The sequence below is a fragment of the Ranitomeya variabilis genome, chromosome 7, assembly GCF_051348905.1.
Source record: "Ranitomeya variabilis isolate aRanVar5 chromosome 7, aRanVar5.hap1, whole genome shotgun sequence".
Lineage (NCBI taxonomy): Eukaryota > Metazoa > Chordata > Amphibia > Anura > Dendrobatidae > Ranitomeya > Ranitomeya variabilis.
The window spans coordinates 227,121,730-227,149,330 of NC_135238.1; the positions used below are offsets into that span (position 1 = coordinate 227,121,730).

Below are 27,601 nucleotides of genomic sequence, written 5' to 3' on the forward strand. Positions count from 1 at the left end.
GAGGATGGTATCATGGACTTATAATGAATTAGGAGGTGGGGAGGATGGTATCAGGGACTTATAATGCATTGGGAGGTGGGGGAGGATGGTATAAGGGACTTATAATTAATTAGGAGGCGGGGAGGATGGTATAAGGGATTTATAATGCATTGGGAGGTGGGGGAGGATGGTATCATGGACTTATAATGAATTAGAAGGTGGGGAGGATGGTATCAGGGACTTATAATGAATTGGAAGGTGGGGAGGATGGTAACAGGGACTTATAATGAATTGGGATGTGGGGAGGATGGTATAAGGGATTTATAATGAATTAGGAGGAGGGGAGGATGGTATCAGGGACTTATAATGCATTGGGAGGTGGGGGAGGATGGTATAAGGGTCTTATAATCAATTAGGAGGTGGGGAGGATGGTATCAGGGACTTATAATGAATTATGAGGTGGGGAGGATGGTATCAGGGACTTATAATGCATTGGGAGGTGGGGGAGGATGGTATCATGGACTTATAATCAATTAGGAGGTGGGGAGGATGGTATCAGGGACTTATAATTAATTAGGAGGCGGGGAGGATGGTATCAGGGACTTATAATGAATTGGGAGGTGGGGAGGATGGTATCAGGGACTTATAATGCATTGGGAGGTGGGGGAGGATGGTATCATGGACTTATAATCAATTAGGAGGTGGGGAGGATGGTATCAGGGACTTATAATTAATTAGGAGGCGGGGAGGATGGTATCAGGGACTTATAATGCATTGGGAGGTGGGGGAGGATGGTATCAGGGACTTATAATGAATTGGGATGTGGGGAGGATGGTATAAGGGATTTATAATGAATTAGGAGGAGGGGAGGATGGTATCAGGGACTTATAATTAATTAGGAGGTGGGGAGGATGGTATCAGGGACTTATAATGCATTGGGAGGTGGGGGAGGATGGTATAAGGGACTTATAATCAATTAGGAGGTGGGGAGGATGGTATCAGGGACTTATAATGAATTATGAGGTGGGGAGGATGGTATCAGGGACTTATAATGAATTGGGAGGTGGGGGAGGATGGTATCAGGGACTTATAATGCATTGGGAGGTGGGGAGGATGGTATAAGGGATTTATAATGAATTAGGAGGTGGGGAGGATGGTATCAGGGACTTATAATGAATTATGAGGTGGGGAGGATGGTATCAGGGACTTATAATTAATTAGGAGGTGGGGAGGATGGTATCAGGGACTTATAATGAATTATGAGGTGGGGAGGATGGTATCAGGGACTTATAATGAATTGGGAGGTGGGCAGGATGGTATAAGGGACTTATAATCAATTAGGAGGTGGGGAGGATGGTATAAGGGACTTATAATCAATTAGGAGGTGGGGAGGATGGTATCAAGGACTTATAATGAATTGGGAGGTGGGGGAGGATGGTATCAGGGACTTATAATGAATTGGGAGGTGGGGAGGATGGTATCATGGACTTATAATGAATTGAGAGGTGGGGGAGGATGGAATCAGGGACTTATAATGAATTGGGAGGTGGGGGAGGATGGTATCAGGGACTTATAATTAATTAGGAGGTGGGGAGGATGGTATCAGGGACTTATAATGAATTAGGAGGTGGGGAGGATGGTATAAGGGATTTATAATGAATTAGGAGGTGGGGAGGATGGTATAAGGGACTTATAATGCATTGGGAGGTGGGGAGGATGGTATAAGGGACTTATAATGAATTATGAGGTGGGGAGGATGGTATCAGGGACTTATAATGCATTGGGAGGTGGGGAGGATGGTATAAGGGACTTATAATCAATTAGGAGGTGGGGAGGATGGTATCAGGGACTTATAATAAATTGGGAGGTGGGGGAGGATGGTATCAGGGACTTATAATTAATTAGTAGGTAGGGGAGGATGGTATCAGGGACTTATAATTAATTAGGAGGTGGGGAGGATGGTATAAGGGATTTATAATGAATTAGGAGGTGGGGAGGATGGTATCAGGGACTTATAATGAATTATGAGGTGGGGAGGATGGTATCAGGGACTTATAATGAATTGGGATGTGGGGACGATGGTATCAGGGACTTATAATGAATTGGGAGGTGGGCAGGATGGTATAAGGGACTTATAATCAATTAGGAGGTGGGGAGGATGGTATCAAGGACTTATAATGAATTGGGAGGTGGGGGAGGATGGTATCAGGGACTTATAATGAATTGGGAGGTGGGGAGGATGGTATCAGGGATTTATAATTAATTAGGAGGTGGGGAGGATGGTATCAGGGACTTATAATTAATTAGGAGGTGGGGAGGATGGTATCAGGGACTTATAATGAATTGAGAGGTGGGGGAGGATGGTATCAGGGACTTATAATGAATTGGGAGGTGGGGGAGGATGGTATCAGGGATTTATAATTAATTAGGAGGTGGGGAGGATGGTATCAGGGACTTATAATTAATTAGGAGGTGGGGAGGATGGTATCAGGGACTTATAATGAATTAGGAGGTGGGGAGGATGGTATAAGGGATTTATAATGAATTAGGAGGTGGGGAGGATGGTATCAGGGACTTATAATGCATTGGGAGGTGGGGAGGATGGTATAAGGGATTTATAATGAATTAGGAGGTGGGGAGGATGGTATCAGGGACTTATAATGCATTGGGAGGTGGGGAGGATGGTATCAGGGACTTATAATCAATTAGGAGGTGGGGAGGATGGTATCAGGGACTTATAATAAATTGGGAGGTGGGGGAGGATGGTATCAGGGACTTATAATTAATTAGGAGGTGGGGAGGATGGTATCAGGGACTTATAATGAATTAGGAGGTGGGGAGGATGGTATCAGGGACTTATAATGAATTAGGAGGTGGGGAGGATGGTATCAGGGACTTATAATAAATTGGGAGGTGGGGGAGGATGGTATAAGGGACTTATAATGAATTGGGAGGTGGGGGAAGATGGTATCAGGGACTTATAATGAATTGGGGTCTAGGGGAAGACACTATTAGGGACTTATAAGTATTCAGGGTGAGGAAGTATGGTAACAGGGACTTATAATGAATTGGGGTCTAGGGTGAAGACACTATTAGAGACTTATAATGAATTGGCGGTGAAGGAGGATACTATCAGGGAATTATAATGAATTGGGGAGTGGGGGGATATTATCAGGGACTTGTAATGAACTTGGGGACTACAGAAGATGCTCTACAGGGACTTTTAATGAATTGGGGAATGGGAGAGGATGCTATACACAGGACAGAGACATATTATGAATTTGGGGAGGATAGGACACAAACCATGGACTTATAATGAATTTGTGGACTATAGAACATGGGATAGGGACCTAGAATGAATTGCGAGGGAGAGTCATCATGACTGATCAATTTATATTTTTTGGACGGTGGAAATGATTAATGGCAGGCACAGTCCTGACTTATTAAAGCGTATTTTGAATGGTGCATGGCTATTTGTATAGAAATGTATGTGTGACCCTGTTATTTTTAAGGCTGCAGTGATCAGTACACCAAGATGAGTTGTGACTGGAAGATGTAAAGACATAAAGCTCTGAGCAGATGAAAGGGAACCAAAAGAGAACGACTATAATTTGGAGAGACGTCTCTGATAAGTCACTGGATGTAAATATTTATTCTGCATCATGACTTGCCGTAATACTCCTGGTTGTAAAACAAACTCCCTTAGGCTACATTCACACGTTAGTCTGAATTGTCCGTTTGCTACCATATTTTTTTTATCAGCTGGAACATAGGTCCATAGAGTTTCCTAGATTCGGGCACAGGGGCCCTAAGGTGTCAGTGTCTGTCCCTGACTAAAGGAGTACATAGTGCTTGCCCAAAACATAGTATTTTGATGTTTTTTACTATTACATCAAAAGTTATTAAAACTGATTAAAAAATGTAACATGGCATAAAAATAACAAAAAAGCAGGTAAAATGCCTAATGAATTGCAACAAATCATCTCGTACATCTTGTGTGCGTTTTGGTTATGTATCACATCAAAAACATTTTCATATTGATTTTTCTATTCAGATTGAGTTATTTTCCTGGGTCCCATCTCGTCAAGCTCTAGATATTACTTTCTGTAAAATATACATTGTAGACACAGCTTAATAACAAGTTGTAAAAGTTTCCAAAACTGTCAGTGAAACATCATATCAATGCAACCGAGACAAAAACAAAAGGAAATGTGTCTGGAATTCAGTTTTTGGATTATATGAAGGTGTTTTCAGAGAGAGGGACAAAAAGTGTAACACAAAGACAAACACAAAGATGAAAGGAAAGCGAGAAAAATTATTTGTGTAAACATAATATTTTTTTTAAAGTGAGCAATTCATGCCAGGTCGTCCTGGACTGTGATTATTTCCCTGTGTGATACAAATTCTGCTCAAATTAAATAAAAAAATACAAAGTGTGCACTGAACAATTAGATAAAATTCCCGAACTCAATGTGTGACATGTTTTGACAAATTTATCACTTTATTTGCTTTGAACTGTAGGTTGCTGCTAAATAACATCCTGGTTTATGTAGCAAAGAAAGCAAAGACGCAGTGAACACAATTAAGAACAAGAAAAAGAACTTGGCAAAAGAATGAAGCAGAAATGAAACGTGTAAAGCCAGAAGGCAAGATGCTAATTTGCTGCGTAAGTGCGGTGTCAGATGTTGCTTGTTTATTTCTCAGAATTGCTTCCCTTTGACTGGCATTTTCTGCAACATTTGCTTTAAGCGAAAAAAAAAAAAATCCTGCAGCCACATGCTGGAAGTGAGTCAGTAGAAAAATATGACAAGATCACTGTAAATGTTGCATCCTTTGTGGTAAATTTTTTAATGCATTTTTTGGATCCTGACTTTACATGGAAATGCAGCATGCTCTAGGTAATGTTTTTTTGTGTGTGTTTTTCCCATTTTTTCTCTCTAAAGTAAGGCATGAAAAAATGCATATGTGAAAAAATAACTACAAAAATAGTGTGAAAAATGCATGAGCTTTATGATGTTGTTTACAAGGCAAAAAAAAAGAATCGAGTGTGATTGAAATCTTTTTTGACAGTTTTTGATGCCTTTTTTTTTAGCCGAAGTCTGAAGTGGCTTCAAAAGAAATAAGAAAGGACTAATTTCTCCTTCCCAATAAATCCACTACTAGTTTTAAATTAAAAAAGAAATGAAGTGGCATCAAAAGCAGCTTGTGTGAATTTATCCTATGGTAACTTCGCATACAAGGTGGTGTTCTTTCTTTAAAAAGAAAGCAAAAAACAAGCATTTTTTCACTGACATCTGATTTTGCACTGATGCACCGCTGAGCCGGCTGTCAGTCAGTGCCGAGGTGTGGTTAAAGCCGCCGCTTACTATGTACTAAGTGGCGTATGAAGCTGAACCTCTATGACTCAAAGTCGGAGGCTGCAGGGAGGAATAAGGTTCATTTTCTCCCAGCAGCTGCACTTTCAGTGCAGAGGCAGGGCAACTTTGAAACTCTACTACTGTTGGGACTTTTGATGGTTTTATGCCATTTCAGGCCAGTATTGTCCAGTTTGTTTGTTTTTAAATAGACTGGGCTAAGGAGGAACGAGGCATGATCAGGCATGCCAAACTAATTCATCATACAAAAGTAGCATAATTTACATCATAAAAATGCTCCAGCCCATGAGAAGTAATATTTTGGCAGTGGCGGAAAGCCGTAAGACTGGCGCGTTGGCAAATAATTTTTCCTACCAAAGGAGGAAAAGTTGGCAAAGATGGTGCAATATCTGCCTGTCTATATAATGATGTATGTTATAGGTTTGCTACATGAGTATAAAAATGCTTAGGCCAACTAAGGCTGTTTTGCATGGGCACTATATGGTGGTTTTATTTAAAATTGAGGTTGTATTACATGAAATCTATATGAAAACAACTTTATACCAAAGTCAGGCAGTGCATTCCTTTGCTTTTCTTTCTTAATGGGATGTCCCATTTCAGTTAATGTTTGACTCTAGGGGCATTTTGGAATGAAAAAAAAAACATGCTCTACTGACCATCAATGGGTCCACTGACGAGCCGCCCTCTGCCACTGTTTAAATTGCCTGGCATTGGCTACAATGCTGATGTCATGGGGACAGCACAGCAGCCAATCAATGGGCTCAGCACAGCAACTCTGCAAGTGTGGATAGAACACCCCACTCAGAAAAATTGAGCTCACTGATTGGCTGCTGAATGACAGCCAATGATAGACTACAGGAGCAGCAACAGAAACTCTCCAGTGGACCTGGGGATGGTGGGTATAAGGCAGTTTGTTTGATTCTTCCAAAATACCAGGGATGAAAGTTACCTAAAAAAAGCAAAGCCCCTTGAAGCCCATGTTTGGTAACACTAATTAAATTAGTCACTGCCATTCAGTGCTTCCGTCAGAGAATAAATTCATTACAGACAATAGTGAAACTTGAGCACCTAACTCACATGGTAGTACGAGTGCCGCGTTGTACCACTACAAAAATAATATTCATTACAATCATCTCCTTAACTATTGGGTCATAACATGTACCAGTAGTTTTAGGTCAGTTTTTCAGAATAAGCTGTCTTGTGTGTAAAACTATCTCTGACCGTTATATGACTTGTATTCTGCATTTTTCTCCAGTTTTACCATGTGCGAGCTCTAGCTTTAAGTTGTCTCTAAGCTGGTGGATGGAGATTAGCTGCTATGATGTCTCCAATACACAGCAATGACAGAAAAAAGACTGGCACATCTAAACTAGTGCATAGCAGGAGCAGCTACCTCCATACATAAATATACAAAAAAGGTTGCACTCTATCGTGCCAAAGTATGTCTAATATGAAATACATGAAATATGAATAGCAAAATGGCTTTTGAACATTAGGAAAATATTTAAGAGATGCTTTGCACAGAATTTGATATAATCAAATAGTGTGAGCCCATCAACCATCGTCAAGGTGGTCTCATAAAACTGATGGGTCCCTGACCTCCCTGTCCAAATGTGAACACTTACCGAAGGCCAATGTCTGTATGCCTGGGTGAATGTGGTTTTTAATTGCATCTCATCACACTTGGTCCCGGCCAACCCATATGTAGGCTTTGCTGAACAGAGGTGTCCACATTCACCCAGGCATACAGACATTGGCCTTTGGTAAGTGTTCACATTTGGACAGGGAGGTCAGGGACCCATCAGTTTTATGAGACCACCTTGACGATGGTTGATGGGCTCACACTATTTGATTATATAAAATCCTGTGCAAAGCGTCTCTTAAATATTTTCCTAATGTTCAAAAGCCATTTTGCTATTCATATTTCATGTATTTCATATTAGACATGCTTTGGCACCATAGAGTGCAACCTTTTTTGTATATCCAATACACAGCACACACAGACATATGGGATTCCTGCTTTTTGTTAGCTCATGTCACGAAGCAGCAGAATGGAGGAAATTATTCAGCACTATTAAGCAGTGCAGCTGTGAATCCAGCACTGGGGTAAAATAGCAGAAAGCACAAGTACAACCAATTTTAAGCATGAATACATTGATGTCACAATTATTAACTGTAACTAGGTAAATATATGGACAGGTTCTGTGATTAGCACTGGGGTTCTAAGTTCAAATCCAACCAAGTACATCGGCAAGGAATTTGTATGTTCTCCCCATGTTTGTATGGGTTTCTTTCAGGTGCTCTGGTTTCATCCACCACTCCAAAAACATACTGATAGAGTGTTTATACTGATGATGAATGATGCAAAGAGCTGCAGAATATGTTGGTGCTATATTACCAAGCAAAATAAAATAAATAATTATTGCAGGTTCCATTAATCTCAGTAAAGTGCTTAGAAGTTCTGTGTTATATAAATGTACTGTCTAATTTATTTATTTTTTTAGATTTTGCCTGAAGGGAAATCTCTCATGTAGAATGTTTTATAGCATAAAATATCTGTTCTGATTTAGACAGCTCCATTTAGATTAATTCCACTGCGTGAATATGTACACCGATAACGTCAAGTCATCATCACTAAGCCAAAGTGCAAGGGAAAGCATCCTCATTCCACAATGCCCTGTATAAAAGCAATATTGTATTATCTGGCCATGGTGCAAATGTACGTGCAAAAAACACTTTTTGCCATGCATTTGCCAATTCCAGTGATATTAGTATCGCTCAAAAATTCTTAACGGGATTGTCTTATAACATGGTAAAACAGTAGTGTACCCCTAGGATATGTGATTACTTAATTATTACTAATTCTTAATTATTAATCTATATATATAATTGTTTAAGGGTCTGTTTGTCTGTAATTGACCGAAATCCCACGTCGCTGATTGGCCGGCCTCGACCAATCAGCGTTCATAAATAAACTACACACATATACTAGAACGAGAATAACATGAAGGACAGTCTGTGAGGGAGAGAATAACATGGAGGACAGTCTGTGAGGGAGAAAATAACATGGAGGACAGTCTGGAGGGAGAGAATAACATGGAGAACAGTCTGTGAGGGAGAGAATAACATGGAGGACAGTCTGTGAGGGAGAAAATAACATGGAGGACAGTCTGTGAGGGAGAGAATAACATGGAGGCAACATGGAGGTCAGTCTGCGAGGGCGAGAATAACATGGAGAACAGACTGTGAGGGAGAGAATAACATGGAGGACAGTCTGTGAGGGAGAGAATAACATGGAGGACAGTGTGTGATGGAGAGAATAACATGGAGGACAGCCTGTGAGGAAGAGAATAACATGGAGGACAGTCTGTGAGGGAGAGAATAACATGGAGGACAGTGTGTGAGGGAGAGAATAACATGGAGGACAGTCTGTGAGGGAGAGAATAATATGAAGGACAGTCTGTGAGGGAGAGAATAACATGGAGGATAGTCTGTGAGGGAGAGAATAACATAGAGGACAGTCTGTGAGGGAGAAAATAACATGGAGGACAGTCTGTGAGGGAGAGAATAGCATGGAGGACAGTCTGTGAGGGAGAGAATAACATGGAGGACAGTCTGTTTGGGAGAGAATAACATGGAGGACAGTCTGTGAGGGAGAAAATAACATGGAGGACAGTCTGTGAGGGAGAGAATAGCATGGAGGACAGTCTTTGAGGGAGACAATAACATAGAGGACAGTCTGTGAGGGAGAGAATAACATGGAGGACAGTCTGTGAGGGAGAGAATAACATGGAGGACAGTCTGTGAGGGAGAGAACAACATGGAGGACAGTGTGTAAGGGAGAGAATAAAAATGTTCCACATTTTTAAGTTTATAATATGGTAAAATAACTGGTGTATTTGAAAACTATAAGTCATCCTGTAGAAAACAAGCTGTCATACAGAGATAGATGACTAATAAAGTTTTGACTCTTAAAATAAAGACAGGAGAAAAACAATGGCAGTGTGTCCAATGGGTTAAAACATAAATGTAAGCACCAATGTTTATATGAATACTAGATGGTGGCCCGATTCTAACGCATCGGGTATCTACTATATAATTGTCTAAGGGTACTTCCGTCTGTCTGTCCTTCTGTCTGTCTGTCGCGGTTATTCGTTCGCTGATTGGTCTCGCCAGCTGCCTGTCATGGCTGCCGCGACCATACAGCGACGTGCACAGTCCGTAAAAAAATGGCCGCTCCTTACTCCCCGCACTCACTGCCTGGAGCCTGCATACACCCCTCCGGTCACCGCTCACACAGGGTTAATGCCGGCGGTAACGGACCGCATTATGCTGCGGGTAACGCACTCTGTTACCGCCGCTATTAACCCTGTGTGTCCCCAACTTTGTACTATTGACGCTGCCTATGCGGCATCAATAGTACAAAATGTAATGTTAAAAATAATAAATAAAAAAAAAAACCTGCTATACTCACCCTCTGTAGTCCGCTGAGCCGCTCGCGCCACCCGCCATCTTCCGTTGCAGGTTGCGGTGGCAAAGATGGTATGGCAGAAGGACCTGCCGTGACGTCACGGTCATGTGACCGCGACGTCATCACAAGTCCTGCGCGCCTGCGCGGAAAGGACCTGACGTGATGTCACGGTCATGTGACCACTACACGGTCATGTGACCATGACGTCATCACAGGTCCTGCGCTCAGACCAACCCTGGGACCGGAAGCTGCCGTGGACTACAAGGGGCCCTCGGAAAGGTGAGTATATGTTTATTTTTTATTTTTTAACCTGTGACAAACGTGGCTGGGCAATATACTACGTGACTGGCCAATATACTACATGGCTCTGTGCTGTATACTACTTCGCTGTGCAATATACTACGTAACTGGGCAATATACTACGTAATTGGGCAATATACTACGGCGCTGAGCAATATACTACGTCGCTGGGCAATATACTATGTGACTTGGCAGTATACTACGTGCCTGGACAATATACTACGTGGCTGGGCAATATACTACGTGACAGGGCAATATACTACGTGGCTGGGCAATATACTACGTGACTGGGCAATATACTACGTGACTGGGCAATATACTACGTGCCTGGACAATATACTACGTGGCTGGGCAATATACTACGTGACTGGGCAATATTCTATGTGGCTGGGCAATATACTACGTGACTGGGCAATATACTACGTGACTTGGCAGTATACTATGTGCCTGGACAATATACTACATGACTGGGCAATATACTACGTGACTGGGCAATATACTACGTGGCTGGGCAATATACTACGTGACTGGGCAATATACTACGTGACTGGGCAATATACTACGTGGACATGCATATTCTAGAATACCCAATGCGTTAGAATCGGGCCACCATCTAATCTACTATATAATCGTCTAATTCTGTCTGTTTGTCTGTAACGGAAATCCCGCATTGCTGATTGGTCTCACCAGCTGCCCACAACCAATCAGTGACAGGTGCAGTCCGGCCGCGAATTGACACGGGATTTGAACCACGCTTTGCTGATTGGTCGCACCCAGCCGTCCGCGACCAATCAGCAACAGGCGCAGTCTGGCCGCAAGTTGGCCCGGGATTTGAACCACGCTTCACTGATTGGTCACGCCCGGCCGGCCGCGACCAATCAGCGAAATTGGCTCAGGATTTAAACCCCGCTGCGCTGATTGGTCGCGCCCGGCCGGACGCAACCAATCAGCGATATTGGCGCAGGATTTAAACACCACTTTACTGATAATGTATATATTTTACCTGGAAAATCCTGTGTATTCATTGCATTATTCTTAAATCTTCATAAATAAACTACATACATATTCTAGAATACCGGATGCGTTAGAATCGGGCCAAAATCTAGTTATACTGATAAGCGCTGAGGCTAAAAGCGTCTCAGCATCATAATATTTTGCTCAGGGCGCACTCCACATTTTCTTCAATGGTGACTTTTGGTGCTCCGTTAAAAAAACACAGCGTCTTACAGTTCCGGGAAAGTGGATGGGATTTAAAGAAATTTGTGAAAAATCCACAGATAAGAAATGAATGTGTATTGCTACCGCGTTTCCACAGTAAAAAAGTATGTAATTCACACATGAAGTTTTGTCAAAGCTAAATGCTAGGAACTATCAAAAACAAAGCAGACATAACAAAAGAAGCAAAAACAGTGAGGTCAAAAACGCGATAAAAATGCATATAAAAATGCACTGTAAAACGCAATGAACAAAAAACTAATAGCCTAATTTACTTAATTGTTGCAGAAAATCCGAACATCCAAAATTCATTATGGTTGGGGTCACATGGACACATAAAAAAAAAATCTCATCCAGGAGATTGGGATAATTTTTTTTCTCCCTTGTCATTGGTGTGTTGTCCATATGGAATCAGCTTGTTTTCAGCAGTTATAAATAATTTAATAATATACCTTGGATGAGTGTATACAAAATCGGATTTCACTCGGACCAATGTTATTCAATGAGGCCGTGAAGATCTGTGTATGTTTCCTCAGCTGTAATCGGCATGAGAAAAAAATGGCAGCATGCTGCAATTTCACTCCGAAATCGGACAGTGCGAGAAAAAAGTCGTCCATCAGAGTGTCATCCGATATTTACTGATACATTACAATTCTGTAACATAGGAAACTGTAATCGGTCCTGTTAAAGATTATTAGCTGCCGAGTAAAAAAAAAAAAACAGATGGCATATGGATGACAAGTAAGAGAAATAAATCGGCCCACTTTTCTGGATGAGGATAGGACCAATTTTTTATACGCTTGTGTGACCCCAGCCTATAAGTTAGGAAAAACTCTTTAATTTTTACATATTTTTTTGATTTACCCCTGCAGAATAAGTTTATTGGAAATACATAAGGTATAGCAGCAGAAGTATGAAAAGTCATTCTTACCAATAAACCTCCAACCCCAAGAAACTGAAATGACAGACATTGTCATGCTAAATGAGAATTTAGCCACCGAGGGGTTTTCAGAATTTTGTTAAAAAAATAATTTCAAAAGAGTTCAGTGCACTTCACACTCCGGAAAAGTGTTTCTTTTGCATTCTGCCTGAGCGGTTTGTCCTTTAGCTTTACATGGTGGTAAAAATGAAATACATTTTACATACACAAAGCTGCAAAATCACCGTCTAATTTGGGCACATCCTGTCTTACGGCTTTGACCTATTTTCCTTGCAGCAATGTAAAGACTTTAATAAATAACTGTGGCGTTCGAGTACCTAATCTCACTTTTTCTCTGATGAAGGCAGTCCCGGACGTTGACAAATAGACCCTTCTTCATTATTTAGCATAACTGCTGTGCTTTGTGCAATCCTGCCATATTTAAATATGCACAGAAGATGTGGAAGGGAGGTGATCATTTTCCTAAGCGTCGTGCAATTATTTCAAGCATATTTAGACAGGCATGCAAACCAAAATTGTATTTCCTTCTGTGCTAATTTCTTTTTTTTTACCTAGTTGGAATTTTAAAAAAATGAAGAAAATTAATTACAAAATAAGATTTAGTGCCTACCTGTCCTTTCACACAAAACCTGCATAAAAGCATAGTTATGCTGCCCTCATTTCTCACAATTTAGATCTACACATATTGGCTTAAATATGTCCATGAATTGTCCTGATTCTCATGATCTGTAACTTTCTATCTAATTATTCTTAGGCGGTTGTTGCTCCTTGGTGACACTCTGCCAGCACTATAAAGGCTGGACTTTCCTTTTGCTCATGGCTAAGCATGGAGAGCTCATGCCATTGTCCAATAGTTTGACTGCTCTTAACCTAATTTCGGCATCTTTGATATGTCTATACTGCATGCAGTTTAATAGGTAGGAGAACAGGAGTAGAGAGACAAAAGCTCCCCCATTTCCTGTAGAGAGACAAAGGCTTCCCCCACTTCATGTAGAAAGACAAAGGCTCACCAACTTCCTATAGAGAAACAAAGGCCTCCCCCACTTCCTGTAGAGAAACAAAGGCTTCCTCCACTTCCTGTAGAGAGATAAAGGCTTCCCTCACTTCCTATAGAGAGACAAAGACCCCCGACTACTTTCTGTGGAGACAAAGGCTCCCCCACTTCCTGTAGAGAGACAAAGGCATTCTCCCACTTCTTGTAGAGAGACAAAGGCTCCCTCCACTTTCAGTAGAGAGACAAACACCTTCCCCACTGCTTGTAGAGAAACAAAGGCCTTTCCCCACTTCTTGTAGAGAGATAAAGGCTTCCCCCTCTTCCTGTACAAAGACAAAGGCTTCCTCTCTTTCTATAGAGAGATAAAGGCTTCCCCAATTCCTGTAGAGAGACAAAGGCCTTCCCCCACTTCTTGTAGAGAGACAAAGGCTCCCTCCACATTCAGTAGAGAGACAAACACCTTCCCCACTGGTTGTAGAGAAACAAAGGCCTTTCCCCACTTCTTGTAGAGAGATAAAGGCTTCCCCCTCTTCCTGAACAAAGACAAAGGCTTCCTCTCTTTCTATAGAGAGATAAAGGCTTCCCCAATTCCTGTAGAGAGACAAAGGCCTCCCTCACTTCCTGTAGAGGGAAAAATGGCTTCCCCACTTCCTGTAAAGAGGCAAAGACCTCCCCCACTTCCTGTATAGAGACAAAGTATTCCCCCACTTCCTATAGAGAGACAAAGACTTTCTCCACTTATTGCAGAGAGACAAATGCTTCCCCCACTTCTTGTAGAGAGACAAAATCTTCCCCACTTCCTGTAGAGACAAAGGCTCCCCCACTTACAGTAGGGAGACAAAGGTCTTCCAGCACTTCTTGTAGAGAGATAAAGGCTCTCCTCACTTCATGCAGAGAGCCAAAGGTCTTCCCTCACTTCTTGTAGAGAGACAAAGGCCTCACCCACTTCTTGTAGAGAGACAACGGCTCCCCCCATTTCCTGAAGAGAGACAGATACCTGCCCCTACTTCTTGTAGATATAAAGGCTCCCCCCACTTCCCGTAGAGAAACAAAGGCTTTTCCCCACTTCTTGTAAAGAGATAAAGGCTCCCCACACTTCCTGTAGAGAGACAAAGGCCTTCCGTCATATAAATTCCTGTAGATGAAATCACTTACAAACATGGAGTCATTCTTCAACATAAGGGCGCATGTTCTGTATGTTCTCTCTCTGCAGAATTACGTAGATGTATGGAACAGTTTGATTGTAGATTTTTTCATAATCCCATCACTTTACAATGTTATATATTTTAGGCTCCCCTTTAAGACCCTTCATAATTTCTTTATCCCATATTGCCAAATAGTTATTTAACACTTTTAACTCCCTTTTTCATTCACCATTGCCCCCTCTGGCCTTTCTCATTTCTGCATAAGACTTAGCTGCATATTTAAAAAATAATATCAACCACATCAGACAAGTCTTTGCTGTCTGCCCACCACAACCCTCCATACAACAGACCAATGCCCTTCTCCCATAACCTTCTTCCCCACCACCACTGAAAAAAACTCTTACTCATCTTCTCTCCAAATCACTTACCTCATCACTTTATTAGTTGACCCTATCCTATCTCATATCCTCCCCAGCTTCACTACCACACTTATCTCAGCCCCAGAGCTGCCACCAGGAATTTCAGGCCCCCATACTGGCAACATTTTGTGGCCCCCTTGAGACTGCACCCAGGCTCCACTCCAGTTCCACCTACACCCCAGCTCCACCTCCACCCCTTGAACCTTCCACAATCCCACCGCCCTCTCTGGGAAAAACTCCACTTGTCCTTACCAATCACACATTAACAGTTCCCATCAAACACAGTATCACATACATAGCCATCAGCATGCATGTGTTTTTGTCCAAAAGATTTTTTTAAGCTGTCACCATGACAAGTTAGACTCTTTTGGCAGGGTTCTACTCTACTGCAACCTATTAAACATTTGTTAAAATATTCAATAATCTTTTTAGGTATATTTTTATTTATGAGCACCACATAATAACTGAATAGTACCACATATAAGGGACTAATACCACCACAGCATGACCAGATCACATATTATCATCACATAGTAACCAAATAATATCACATACAAGTAACAAATATCATCACACCATGACCAAACCACATATCACCACCACGTAGTAACCGAATAATACCAAATACAAGGAATAAATACCACCACACCATGGCTGGACCGCATATTACCACCACATAGTGACCAAATAATGCCACATACTGTTAGGGCTGCCGGAAAGCACCGAATAAATATAAAGATAGTAAAAGGTGCGTTCGCAGCGCGGGGTCCACCGTGCAGGAATGGAACCTGCTGCTAGGTAATAGCGGCACTATATGGAGGTACTACGCCAGAATGAACACGGGTTCCATCACCCGGTATGTGCAGATGCGAACTCTGTTGCTTCACAGAGTAGCAGGGAAACAAGGAAACATTGTGCCCTGTTAGCAGTCACAGGGTGCAGCAGATGAATGCTAGTGGGATCCCTGCAATTCACCCCCACTATGCTGGTGATTGATCTCGCTCTGACCCCCGGTGGCTTTTGAGCCCGTACCTGAGGATGCCCTGAGTCAGATGCTGAGATCAAGCGGGAAATCCCACCCTACACTGAATGGTTATCAGGAGTAATTAAAGATTGCTGCACAGAGTGAGTACAGCGCCGCACTGGTGGTCACTGCTGGTTAGACGCAGTAAGGATCATGCTCTTGTGTATAGGTTAGCACTGTCAGGCGCTACATAGCTCCAACATTCGCGAGCATTCAACATCACAAGGAATGGGAATGATTAAGGAGCAATCACCAGAACAGGCATACAACCACACAATAACAGGTTTATACTAGCACATGGCCATATGGCCATGCAAACCTTTTATAGCTGTAGCTCTCCAGGACCTTCCTAGTGGTCTAATAGGAGCTGTTACAGGACCTGAGTGTGTGACCCCCGACCTCCAATGAGAGGTTGTCCCTTGGGCATGCTCAGAAGAAGAAATGCAGGACTTAGTCCCAGGAGCGCCTGCTCGCCGCTGATCAGTACTGGTTATAATGGCTGAACCTGGAAGGGCAGCAGTAACCAAACGCGCAGTATCTGCCTACTCCAGGTGCTGGGACCGACGTCTCTGCTGAGTAGGCTCCACTGTGGCTGGAGGAGAATGAGAGACCGCAGCGGAGGTGGTTCGAGATTCACCCTGTGCGGTGGCGGGAACTCGACACCTAGCACATACAGGGGACAAATAAAGTCAAATCGTCACCAAACTGCATATTACTTCACCTCTCCCTCACTACTCCTCTGCCTATCCGCTCTGCAAATCTCTTCATTGGCTTCCATTTTCCAAACAGCAATTTATACTGCAAATATTGACCTACAAAGTTATCCATAATCTGTCTCCTCCGTATATCTCTGAACAAATCTCCTGATATCTTCCCACACATAATCTGCAGTTCTCACAAGACCTCCTTCTCTCCTCCACTCTCATACGTACCTCACCAACCAGCCTCCAAACATCTCCTGAGTATCCCCCATCCACTGGAATTCTGTGCACCAACATGTCCCATTATCCACCATATTCAGAACCTTCAGACAGAACTTAAAAACCCAATGCTTGAAGAAAGCTTACCGCCTGCAATGACCCCACTACCACCTCACCACCATCGAAGATGCTGCAACCCCCAACCTACTGTGTCCTTCTCAATTACTTTGTGAACTGTATACCTGTAGACCCTCTGGTCCAAAAAGTTACTGTTATTTTGCTCATTGTCATTTCTTTTTGTTTCTTGTATGTAAACCCCTCCTTATGTACAGCACCATGGAATCAATGGTGCTCTAAAAATAAATAATAATAATTATACTAATAACGTCTGTATACTTGCAACACATCATCATTATTGACCTGTGTAATGGAAAACAGATCCTTTGAGTATGCACAATAAATTATGATTTAATTACTATAGCACAAATTTACAGTATATTGGGTAATTTTCTTTAATTACAGAAATATCCTAGAGGATTCATTAATTGTTGTGATGATCACCACAACAAAAAGTAAATTAAATGGTTATTTCCAGGCATGTACCTCAGTGTAGATAGCTGTTTTATGTGAATTCTATTCTTTTTTTCATTAGGGTACCCAAAGAAAAGTCATCCAAGAGTATCCTTCTGCAGAAACCCATGAAGGAACCTAGTCATAGTGCTTAATTCCCCTGCAGCACCTCCACAGGACAGATCAAGTATTACATGGTACTGAAGGAAATAGATTATAACAATGTAATGCACAGACAGCAAGAGGCCTCCAGAGACTCCTGTTGACATTTTTTAGCAGTTTTTTACTAATTGAAGAAGTTCTCTATCAAATTACTCACATAAGCAAAAAAATCCTTGATAGGGTATTTGAAAATAGGTTTTCTAAACAAGAATAACATATTGGAAAAAATAGAAAAAATAATTCAAAATAGAAAAAAGTACGCAAACAACAGAACAAAAAATATGGGATGTTTAGGTAAACTTCAGTATACAGTATAAATATATATATGTATCATTTTTGAAACACCGTTAGGACTATAACAAGGGGTGTAAAAGCAAAACATGACATGGGGTCTCCTCCACCCTGACTGCTGCATCCAGGACCAAGGGGGAAAGGATTGGAGCGGAGAGTTTTCAGTGCTGATCCACAATGACCGCTTCCATGTTAGAGGTCCAGGTTTGGGTGCATGACATATAGTATTCTTCTTGAAGATGGGGCAGTGATTTACATGGAAACAGAAGTGCTCAAAAGAAATAGGCAAATTATTAATATGAGGCAAGTAGAGCAGCAGTTACAATATCTCAATGAGGGTTCAATCTTGGTGTTTATACTTGTGATCTTGTGATGGTATGGAACTTGAGGGTTACAGTTCGGGGTTGGGGAACAGATCTTGGTGGTTACACTTTAGGCTTTAAGGCACAAATCTTTTTAGCTACAAGTAGTAATAGTAGCAATCTCCCAGTACAGTTCAAGATAAACTCACAGCAGATTGTCACCTAAAGAATGATATAGAAGGGTTAATATTTTCATCTTCTTCAATATTCTGTTTAGTATGAACCAGTCTCATTGTCTCATATTATATTTTAATATTTTTTCTTAAGGTTTCATATTCGGTCTAATATTTTGTTATGGCATAAAAAAGGCTCTGAGAAATTATGTGTTATGGGTAGTACATTGGGAAAGGCCTGATAGCTAAAATTCCCATAACATATTTCTAAGAAGGGGCAGCTGGTGGAAACTTCCAATGGGAACTACATTTGTCTGTAAGGGTGGTTTCACACTTGCGTTTTTGTCTGCAGCGTTTTTTTGCACAAAAAACGCATGCGTTTTTTCCTTATATTTAACATTGAAAACGCATGCGTTTTTTTTCTGCATGCGTTCATTTTCAGAAATGCAACCTGTAGTATTTTCTTGCGGCGTTTTTTTGCCGCGAAAAAACGCATGCGTTTTTTCGCGGCAAAAAAAAATGCATTGCTGTCTATGTAAATGCATGCGTTTTTAAGCACATGCGTTTGTTTGAGTTAAAAACGCATGCGTTTTTATAGAAAAAAAAAACAGAAAACACACTGAAAAGCCACCCACCACCATCAAGGTGATAAAGGGATCCAAACCCTAACCCTAACTCTACCCCTAACCTCACCCCTAACCGTTTAATGAACATTTTCTGACAGTCATAGTGCCACGTATTTAAGTGCCACGTATTTCAGTTGCACGTATTTAAGTGCCACGTATTTCAGTTGCACTTAGTTAAGTGCCACGTATCACGTATTTAAGTGCCACGTATTTAAGTGCCACGTATCAAGTATTTCAGTGCCACGTATTTAAGTGCCACGTATCACGTATTTAAGTGCCACAATTTAAGTGCCACGTATTTAAGTGCCACGTATATAAGTGCCACGTATCACGTATTTAAGTGCCACGTATCACGTATTTCAGTGCCACGTATTTAAGTGCCACGTATTTAAGTGCCACGTATCACGTATTTAAGTGCCACGTATTTCAGTGCCACGTATTTCAGTCACGTTTAGGGTTAGGGGTAGGGTTAGGGTTAGGGTTTTCTTGTTTTTTGGGTTTTTTTGTGTTTTCTTGTGTTTTTCTATAAAAACGCATGCGTCTAAAAAACGCATGCGTTTTACTGCGTCTGGTTTCACACTTGCGTTTTTATCTGCATGCGTTTTTTTAAAAACGCATGTGTGAAAAAACGCATGTAAATGCGGTAAAATGCATGCGTTTTTTAGACGCATGCGTTTTTATAGAAAAACACAAGAAAACACAAGAAAACACAAGAAAACACAAGAACAAACAAGAAAACCCTAACCCTAACCCTACCCCTACCCCTAACCCTAAACATGACTGAAATATGTGGCACTGAAATACGTGGCACTGAAATACGTGCAACTGAAATACGTGGTACTTAAATACAAGGCACTAAAATACGTGGCACTGAAATACGTGGCACTGAAATACATGATATGTGGCACTTAAATACGTGGCACTTAAATACGTGGCACTTAAATACGTGATACGTGGCACTTAAATATGTGCAACTGAAATACGTGGCACTTAAATACGTGGCACTGAAATACATGGCACTTAAATACATGATACGTGGCAATTAAATATGTGGCACTTAAATACGTGGCACTGAAATACGTGATACGTGGCACTTAAATACGTGGCACTTAAATACGTGGCACTGAAATACGTGATACGTGACACTGAAATACGTGGCACTTAAATACCTGGCACTATGTCAGAAAATGTTCATTAAACGGTTAGGGGTGAGGTTAGGGGTAGAGTTAGGGTTAGGGTTTGGATCCCTTTATCACCTTGATGGTGGTGGGTGGCTTTTCAGTGTGTTTTCTGTTTTTTTCCTATAAAAACGCATGCGATTTTAACGCAAACAAACGCATGTGCTTAAAAACGCATGCGTTTACATAGACAGCAATGCATTTTTTTGCGGAAAAAAAAACGCCGCAAGAAAATACTGCAGGTTGCATTTCTGAAAATGAATGCATGCAGAAAAAAAACGCATGCGTTTGAAAACGCGACCAAACGCGTACAAAAAACGCATGCGTTTATAATGGTTAAATATAGGGGAAAAACGCATGCGTTTTTTGTGCAAAAAACGCTGCAGACAAAAACGCAAGTGTGAAACCACCCTAATGCGTTTTTTCACACATGCGTTTTTTTTTAAAAACGTATGCAGATAAAAACGCAACTGTGAAACCAGCCTAAATGGTATAAGAAATCTGCTCAGAAGGGAATAAAGAGAATTGTTTATGCTCGCGACAGGTGTGCATTCAGTTCTCCAAGCACTCATAACTATGAGGGCTTAGTCACACTTTTTGGTCTTACTGGAGATCCCAATAATCTGACTTTGGGTAGTGCAACAAGGACAACTATGGTTCACAGTGTGATCCACTACACGAAGGTTAGTTTCTTAATAAAGGGATCCAGGCTCGTCTGGGTAAACGTTACAGGCTTTTGGCACTTTGTGGACTAGCTACAACAAATACTAGAAACTAGAAACATTCAGACCCATCTCTACTTGCAGAAAGGTAACTTGAACAGGTCCAATGGTTATTTTACCAACTTAGATAGCGCCATTATTTTCCACAACGCTTTATAGACATTATCATCACTTTCACTTCTCACAATCCAAATCCCCTATCATTAAGTCTTTCGAGTGTGGTAAGAAACCAAGAGGCATTGCCCAGTTTTCGAGGGCTTCTCTCTTTATTACTGTGGACATAAGAAGGTAGAAACCACCAGTTATTACACTGGTGATCTACATTTGTAGGAAGTAGTGATGAGCGAGTGTGCTTGTTACTTGAGATTTCTGAGCATGCTTGGGTGATCTCCGAGTGTCTTGGGCGTGCTCGTAGACTATATTTGTGTCCGCGCAGCTGTTACACAGCCTGAAAACATGTGAGGATTTCCTAACAAGCAGGCAATCCCTGCATGTGTTCAGGTTGTCTAACAGCTGCAAATCATTGAGCTGTGGGGACACAAACATAATCTACGAGCACACCCAAGATACTTGGAGAACACCTGAGCATGCTCGGAAAACCCAAGTAAGGAGCGCACTCACTCATCACTAGTAGGAAGGAGTGACTTTTGTAGCAAAGCGGTGGATGAGTGTTCTGGCAGTCCCGTAAGGCAACCCCATAAATATATGACTTCTTATTAGTCTTTCCACTAGACCCCCATTGTAAAACCTACTAATAATGGGTGTGAAACATGACCATAGACCAGTGTTTCCCAAACTTCATTCTTTAGGGCCTCCTACAGATCATGCTTTCAGGATTTCCTCAGTATTGCACAGGTGGAATTATTATCAAGGCATCAGAAATTGCCACAGGTTCTCTCACCTTTGAAATACTAAGGAAATCCTTAAAACATGATCTGTTGGGGGACATGAGGACTGGAGTTTGGGAAACACTGTAGTAGGCAGGTGTCTACCGAGGTCAAACCAACAGGTGCGGAAAAGAGTGCCAGCGGGAGCAGACAAAAATGTTTTTTTTTGGAGAACGACTGTATCTGAATTATTCAAGACCAAATGAGAGTCCAAACAATAAAAAGTATTTATTTTATAGATCTCTTGTGCAAAACGGCTTGGACATTTACCAACCACAGAGGATTTGAGTTTTTGAGCTGTATTCAAAGACTACATCATTGTGTCCTGCCAGGATATTCCACCAGACAAAAAATAATGCCATCCATACAGCTTGTTCATCAGATGCCAAGACCTCTTAAAATGAGATGCATTTGGAAGCTTTTCTAACATAGTAATATTTGCAGGACGGTCCGTTATCCATATCAAAGCGTTTATTATTCAAGTAGACTTTGGGATAATTGCCAGGGCTCCGCTGGGCTACAATCTGAATAATAGAGAAAGCCACAGAATGCATCAGACTTTTTAAAATTGCAAATTTACTTCTTTTTTTTTCTTTGCCTCCGTGACACAAAAGAAGCAAATAGCTGAAAGGCGGAAGCTTTGTTCACATTGGATTTCATCAGTAGGTCAGCAAAATTTCCCATCTAAAAAGAAATGTTTAATATTCTTGATATTCATTTTACCGTAGACATCATCAGGGAGTGTTAGTCCGGGGATGACAAGGGAGTGATATTCACCGACAGTAAGTATATTATACTAAGCTGTGCATGCTGGGACAAAGAAATGAAGCCAACGTGGGTTAACAGCAAAATGAGGAAAAGGCCGGAGATTTATGAGACGGTGATAATATTTTATCTGCTCTGGATCAGTGGAGAGATTTTCTATCCAAAACACACATTTCCAGTGTTTTATTGTACACTCATATGGATTTTGTATGTCACAATGTACCAGCTCTAACATGGCACACTGACTATATGAAAAAATAACACGGTAGATCGAAATGTAATAATGTCACTATGTGACATCATAGATTGTATGACATCATCAGACCAGCTGGATTTCCTTTATCTACACATCTATCCATTCAAGATACAGCAATGGTCTCTTGCAATACAAAAATCACCACTGTGGTCATTGATTGGCTGCAGCAGTCACGTGGATGTACATCATGTTACCACTGCAGAAAAGTACTGCATTTTTCGGACTATAAGATGCACTTTTTCCTCAAAAAAATTAGGGAGGAAATGGGAGTGCGTCTTATCATCACTTCCTGGAATTCTTGTTCTTATTTACATAATTCCTTTTGATATTGACTATATATGTGGAGACATTCTAGAACAATATCTCTGATGCTGTTTTGAAAGCAAAGGGAGCTCTCACTATTAACAGAGAAGCATTCTTACTTTGGAAAAAAAAAAATTTCACACCTGCCTATTAGTGTTGAGCGATACCGTCCGATACTTGAAAGTATCGGTATCGGAAAGTATCGGCCGATACCGGCAAAGTATCGGATCTAATCCGATACCCGATACCAATACAAGTCAATGGGACTCAAGTATCGGATGGTATCCCTGATGGTTCCCAGGGTCTGAAGGAGAGGAAACTCTCCTTCAGGCCCTGGGATCCATATTAATGTGTAAAATAAAGAATTAAAATAAAAAATAGGGATATACTCACCTCTCCGACGCAGCCTGCACCTTACCGAGGGAACCGGCAGCCTTCTTTGCTTAAAATGCGCGCGTTTACTGCCTTCCGTGATGTCACGGCTTGTGATTGGTCGCGTGCCACCCATGTGGCCGTGACGCGACCAATCACAGCAAGCCGTGACGTAATTTTCAGGTCCTGAATGCCTAATTCTAGGCATTCAGGATTTGAAAATTACGTTACGGCTTGTAATTGGTCACGTCGCGGTCACATGGGCGACGCGACCAATCACAAGCCGTGATGTCACGGGAGGCAGGAAACGCGCGCATTTTAAAATTACGTCACGGCTTGTGATTGGTTGCGTGCCGCCCATGTGACCGCGACGCGACCAATCACAGCAAGCCGTGACGTAATTTTCAGGTCCTGAATGCAGAATTAGGCATTCAGGACCTGAAATTACGTCACGGCTTGCTGTGATTGGTCGTGTCGCGATCACATGGGCGGCACGCAACCAATCACAAGCCGTGACGTAATTTTAAAATGCGCGCGTTTCCTGCCTCCCGTGACGTCATGGCTTGTGATTGGTCGCGTCGCCCATGTGACCGCGACGCGACCAATCACAAGCCGTAACGTAATTTTCAAATCCTGAATGCCTAGAATTAGGCATTCAGGACCTGAAAATTACGTCACGGCTTGCTGTGATTGGTCGTGTCGCGGCCACATGGGCGGCACGCGACCAATCACAAGCCGTGACGTCACGGAAGGCAGTAAACGCGCGCATTTTAAGCAAAGAAGGCTGCCGGTTCCCTCGGTAAGGTGCAGGCTGCGTCGGAGAGGTAAGTATATCCCTATTTTTTATTTTAATTCTTTATTTTACACATTAATGTTGTTTCGATACCGATACCCGATACCACAAAAGTATCGGATCTCGGTATTGGAATTCCGATACCCGCAAGTATCGGCCGATACCCGATACTTGCGGTATCGGAATGCTCAACACTACTGCCTATGACTTTTTGCACAGTACTGTATTTTGTAATTTATTGTAATTTTGACCTTAGTGAGTGCTGCATAAACTAATATGCAAGTAGATCACTGTAGTGGGATTGGCAGCTGGTACTGCAGTTCAGCTCATTTGTAGTAAATGGGGCAAAGCTACAAACCTACATAAAATGTGTGCATATTCATGGTATGTTCTACAACCCTTTTAAAGAGACTCTGTCTGCATAAATGTACACATGGAAGTAGTGGTATGGCTGTATGGACGCTTGACCCGCAATAAAAAAACTGATACCTTTTTGTTAAGATTTAATTTGCCATTCGTGAAAAATCCCACTAGGCAGGCTGCACTTTGGGCATGTCGGACTGCTTCTTCTAACTTCACTGACACACCTCCAGTGCACTTTCAGGCTGATTTGCATACAGCATCCATGCTAGGTTTCTCATGACTGTCACATCCAATTTTTACAAAAATGTATCATTTTTATTGAGGGACAAGCACCTAGCGGTGATACCTCTACTTTCATATATGAAATAAATGTGACAGCTAGCTCTCTTTAATAGTACATTCATATGCACCATTGACCAAATTTGTGCTTAGCTTGGCAGGACTTCCCAGGAGGTCCAAGAACAATGTAGAAGATTTTGAGAAGCCGAGGCACCAAGACATCAGGTTTTTGATAGAAACTTGAACTTTATTCCATGTTAGTTAAAACAGGAAGACAAAGCAGGCAACGTTTCGACCATAATTGACCATTCTCAAGCCTAAAAAAAATACTTCTCTAAATATAGCCTAAAAAATATAGAGTTGTATTTTTTTAGGCTTAAGAAAAGCCAATTATGGCCGAAACGTTTCCTGCTCTTTCTTCCTGTTTGAACTAATATGGAATAAAGTTTACGTTTTTATCAAGAACCTTCACTCTTGGCGCATCAGAGTCTCTGAAGTTTCTAAACTGGCTCCCTTTAAATTACGTGGGCATGAAGGGTTTTTTTGTATCATTAGTTTTTATTGAAGTTTTCTTAAGTATAGCATAGTGAAATTTTAACATATATTTTACATATTATATTACATTTATCTTATATGTGAAAATTAAATTGTATATGTGTATGAAGAATTCATCTCTGAAGACATCTAATATCTAATAGACAACTCACCAATTGCTTTTTCTTCAGTGTTATTTCACTTTTACTTATCAGAAAAACACATCCATAAAGTTTTTCGACAGGGAATCGAAAGAGTAATTGGTAATGCTGATGATGTACAAAGTTTATTAAGTTTAACCTAGAATTTTGTATAAGAGCTCAACAACTTTGGGTCAAAATCTTAAAGTGGCCTTGAATAAAGTTGTTTTCCAATACAGCCCCTCCCCCACTTCTCTTCCTTTCTTCTCTTTGCCTTGTGCTGGCTGAATGGTTACAGGTACAATGCCTAGTTACTAAGAAAAATGTCCAGGCGAACAAGACAAATATTGAATGATAGACGACATGTCATCTCGGGCTATTTCTGAGCAGAACAATTCTCATGTTTAGCTAGATTCTGATGTTAGACGTTGGTGCCTGAGGTTCCTTTTTGAGACCGAAATGACACTTTTTGTTCTTATTTTAGAGCAGGCTAAAAGGAGTTCAATTTTTCACGCAATCTCTTGGCGACCCTTGTAAGGATCATATTGTGAGATGAGAATATGTCATGATTCCGCTTATACAAGATGTCAACAGAAAATGTTAACATGTTATGGTCTCCAGCTATGAAACCTAAACTTCTGCTCAGCTTATTTGTGTGTTTCACATTGTAAAAAAGCAGAACGGTCATGTTCTCATGGAATGTTTATCTTGGGAACTAAATTTCTTTTTCCTAATTAGCCTCAAAACATTTGCTCTTCCCTAAGTTGAGCTAGGACCACTATGGACCCCTGGGCAAAAATGCTGCATTGTTCCTTCCTTTAACTCTTAGTTCTAGGTCAGGAAATATAGAACAGGTCTCATAAATTAGGCTATGGTGCAAAATGTAATCCATAATAGAACTGTCATATAGTGTGCAGAAATATATATATAATAATTCCAGTGATTTAAATGATGTAGGAAGTTTTTTACATAAAACTAGAATTTAAAAAAAGTGCTTTTCCTTAATGGTCACTGTTGTTTCAATAGTCTTAGATACGTCTGATGGCAAAGCAATGAGTAACAAAATTGCAACTATATTTTAACCAAAATTATGCTTTTAGCCCTAGACTAGTTCTCTCCATTCTGGGTAACTTGCTTTTCAGTGCCTGTTGTTAAGTGTAATCCATCTCTAGCATCAGAGACACGGAGGTGGAATACAATAAGAAGGGGCAGGTCTTTTTCTTTTTGTACAGGAATTAGGGGCAGATCTTTGTTTCTCTACAGGATGTGGGACTCATCCTTTTCCATCTACAGGAAGTGGTGGAGGGTCTTTGTCTCTCTAAAGGAAGTGTGGTTGGATCTTTACCTCTACAGAAAGTAGTAGAGGGTCTTTATTCTCTACAGGAAATAGTGGAGGTCTTTGTCTCTTAACAAAGAGATTTATTTGTCTCTCTATAAGATGTGGGAGGGTATTTGTCTATCAACAGGAAGTAGAGTCGATTCTTTGTCTCTCTACAGGAAGTGGGGGTATGTAGATGTCTGTCTAGAGGAAGTGGTCAAGTGTATTTTTCTCTGTACAGGAAGAGGGGGTGGGTCATTATATCTCACAGGGAGTGGAGTTGGTTGTTAGTCCCTCTATGGGAAGTGGGGGTATGTCAATGTCTATCTGGAGGAAGTGGTTAAGGGTATTTTTCTCTCTACAGGAAGTGGGGATGGGTCTTTATATCTCATAGGGAGTGTAGTTGGTTGTTATTCTCTCTACAAGAAGCGGGGGTCTTTCTATCTCTGATAGAGCATTTCTGCTTGTCAAACTGCATATAGACACTATAATATTATGCACTCAGCAATTTATGAGTTCAGCTACACACTGCCAGATTTTATCTGATTGATTCCAGGTCAAGTATATTGAGGTTACAAACTAACCTCACCCATCTAGATTGATTGTCCTCCTCCGTCTCTTCTGCTGCTGAAATTTTGCACATGCTCAGTAGAAGCTGCAATCTCTATAGCATAAAAGTAAAAAATTAGTGTGTAATTACAGTTTCTAACACCATTTAAATTAAGTATTATGTTCACCTAGGATTTTCTGCATATGTGTACATTGTATATTTGAGAGCATGGTAC

The 27,601-nt window shown here is 41.2% G+C and overlaps 1 long non-coding RNA gene across 1 annotated transcript in view; it reads left to right on the plus strand.

Annotated features, from left to right (window-relative positions):
• The window catches only part of LOC143786020 (uncharacterized), a 31,527-nt gene extending 13,978 nt beyond the window's left edge, over nt 1-17,549 (plus strand). The window contains exons 2-3 of the long non-coding RNA XR_013218204.1: nt 4,501-4,645; nt 17,435-17,549. This is a non-coding gene — a long non-coding RNA (uncharacterized LOC143786020). The remainder of the gene's footprint in view (nt 1-4,500; nt 4,646-17,434) is intronic.
• The last annotated feature ends 10,052 nt before the right edge of the window (nt 17,550-27,601 follow it).